The sequence below is a fragment of the Penaeus japonicus genome, unplaced genomic scaffold (genome assembly GCF_977035675.1).
Source record: "Penaeus japonicus unplaced genomic scaffold, GWHDUDI00000001_assembly GWHDUDI00000040, whole genome shotgun sequence".
Lineage (NCBI taxonomy): Eukaryota > Metazoa > Arthropoda > Malacostraca > Decapoda > Penaeidae > Penaeus > Penaeus japonicus.
This window is the reverse complement of record NW_028234442.1, coordinates 16,134,361-16,136,860: the sequence shown is the minus strand read 5'-3', so window position 1 is coordinate 16,136,860 and position 2,500 is coordinate 16,134,361. Positions and strand designations below refer to the sequence as shown.

General features: G+C 44.3%; 1 protein-coding gene across 5 annotated transcripts in view; it reads right to left on the bottom strand.

The window, feature by feature from the left end:
- The window catches only part of LOC122242563 (reticulocalbin-2), an 18,507-nt gene extending 16,170 nt beyond the window's left edge, over positions 1-2,337 (bottom strand). For 3 of the 5 annotated variants that reach the window (XM_042999867.2, XM_042999869.2, XM_042999870.2), the window contains exon 1: positions 2,028-2,337. The gene's annotated coding sequence lies outside the window, so the exon portion shown is untranslated. Of the gene's footprint in view, positions 1-2,004 lie in introns of all 5 variants that reach the window. The other 2 variants (XM_086533964.1, XM_042999868.2) reach the window with 2 other exon arrangements.
- Between the last annotated feature and the right edge of the window lie 163 nt (positions 2,338-2,500).

The following is a 2,500-nucleotide window of genomic DNA, read 5'->3' as shown; positions in this document are numbered from 1 at the left end:
GGAGGGGAGAGGGAGAGAGAGAGGGAGGGAGAGAGGGACAGAGGGAGAGGGAGTGAGTGAAAGAGTGAGAGAAGGATAGGGAGGGAGAAGGTGGGAAGGAGGAGGGGGGGGAGGGGGGAAAGGGGGGAGGGAGGGAAAGAGGGAAGGGATGGTATGGATGATGGAAGTATGGATGGATGGATTGGAGGGAGGGAAGGGGAGGGAAGGGAGGGAGGGAGGGGAGGGAGGGAGGGATGGAGTGAGGGAGGGGGGGATTGTGAGGGAGTGAGGGGAGGGGGGAGAGAGAGAGAGAGAGAGAGAGAGAAAAGAGAGAGAGTGAGGAGGAGAAGAGGAAGAGAAGAGAGAGTGAGTAGAGAGAGAGAGAGAGAGAGAGAGAGAGAGAGAGAGAGAGAGAGAGAGAGAGAGAGAGGGGGGGGGGGGCAGAGTGATTGATGATGCCTATAAGTACTGATACCCTGAGGAACTCTCCTTTCACCACTTGAATTTTCTTTTGGACAAAAAAAAAAAAAAATTAGGCATAACTGCCTTCAGTATGGCCAGAGCGAGTGAAAATGCAGCAGTCAAAAATCTATTTTTCCTCAATTTCGACACTCAGGACCAATGTAGGCGGCAGAACAAAGAAAAGAGAATCTTGTGAATGCCTCCCCCACTCAAGTTCTTCCTCATTTACGGAAGAATTACAAGAATCTTCTTTCAAACTGAAGTGAGTATCAACCCCCCCCACCCCACCCCCACTGGTTACACCCACTGATTCCCTTCCATCATGCAATTAACAGCTTATATGGATTACGTATGGATTAGGTTGGCACATCTCATGCCCTTCACGTCTACATCCAAAATTTGTCTGCTAATAATCCAAAGATACAAACACATCTAAACCATAAACATGCCATAAACATATCAAGTTCTCCACTCAACTAGATATCAACTGATACCCATAATATCGGTATAGGAGATACATCGAACTTGTGAGGAAGACAGGTCAGTTTAACATACACTAGTCATCCCGGAAGGGGCTCTTGCTACTAAGCGAGTAAAGCCGAACTAGCTCAGTTTAGCCTAGCCTAATTAACACTCACTCTGTAATTATGTGCAATGGCTACTCAACTAATTGTACTCTTATCTGAGTATATCTACTGATGGATAGATGGATGGATGGTTGGATGGATGGATGGATGGATGGATGGATGGATGGATGGATGGATGGATGGATGGATGGATGGATGGATGGATGGATATTGATAGACAGACAGACAGAATGATAAGATAGATAAATATAAACAGTTTATTCCATAGTCACATGTTATGCTTTTCGGTAGATTACTGGTACTATGCTTATATGCTCAGAGGGAACCCAAAGTAGCTTTCAAGTTAGGAATTATTTCTCCTAATTGTACTGCCTGTGTATTCATCAAAACCACTTGAAACTAGCCAGTTTAACCCAACAACACTGCAGCATCACGCCAACCCTGCAGCCTCTACGCTATCAGCACTCATAATAATCCTATAGCATTTATCTGCTCGGAAGACTGATCATGGACCTATTCCTTTTACGATGACAGATTGCCTAAAAGGTCTTCTAGCTCTGTCTTCTTGTCATATGAGTGGCGGATTGTTGGCCTTTGACTGAGTGCCAAAGGAGCGGATGCATAGGTTTGGCACTTTGGTCAGATGTCGACATGCGAGTATCTTTGGGTATTTAGACATTTATGTAATATGAATAGACAGTATGTGTGTGTGTTTTAATAAATATATTAGTATATTTACTTATCTTTATTTAGATATATATAATAGTATCTGTAGTCTCTACCCTAGAAATGGGAAGCATTCTTGACATTTCCCCCAAAATAGAAATTAATTCAAACCCTGCCTAAGCTACCAAAGCACTTCGCTGACCCGTAAGGACAACCGGGCAGGGCGTAACACAAATACCCAAGCAATGATAAGCCTAAAACTTCACACCCAAAAAAGAGTAAATCTTCCGAGTTTCTGGAGTTCGTTTACCTCCGACCCTTTCCCTCGCTCACCTTCCTTCCGTCTGCTTTCAGGTCTTCTGCTCTCTGCTGTCCTCTTCCTCCCCTTCTTCCCTCACTGCCCTTTAACTGGGCTCCACGTAGTGACCAGTGACGTGTACTTCACAAGTGTGTAAAGAGTAAAATAGGAGACCTCACCACCAGCTGCCATCAAACGCCACCAACAACAACATCTGCTACTGGTAAATGCCTGACACACCGACAATATTCGGGACTAATTTTCCTTCTCTTTCTCTCCATTCGATATATAGATCTATTCTAAATTATTTTTCAAAATTTACAAACTGGAAATCTAACTCAGAATTGTAAGACACGGGGTGTAATTTTATTGGTGCATCCTGACACCTGGCGCTTGGCACAGCTGTCATTACCATTAGGCAGAATTCGAGCCTCGCCGACTTTTCAGCTCATTTCCGCTTTGAATTAATGCCTTCTACTTAAAGCACAGAGACAAGATGATAAGATGA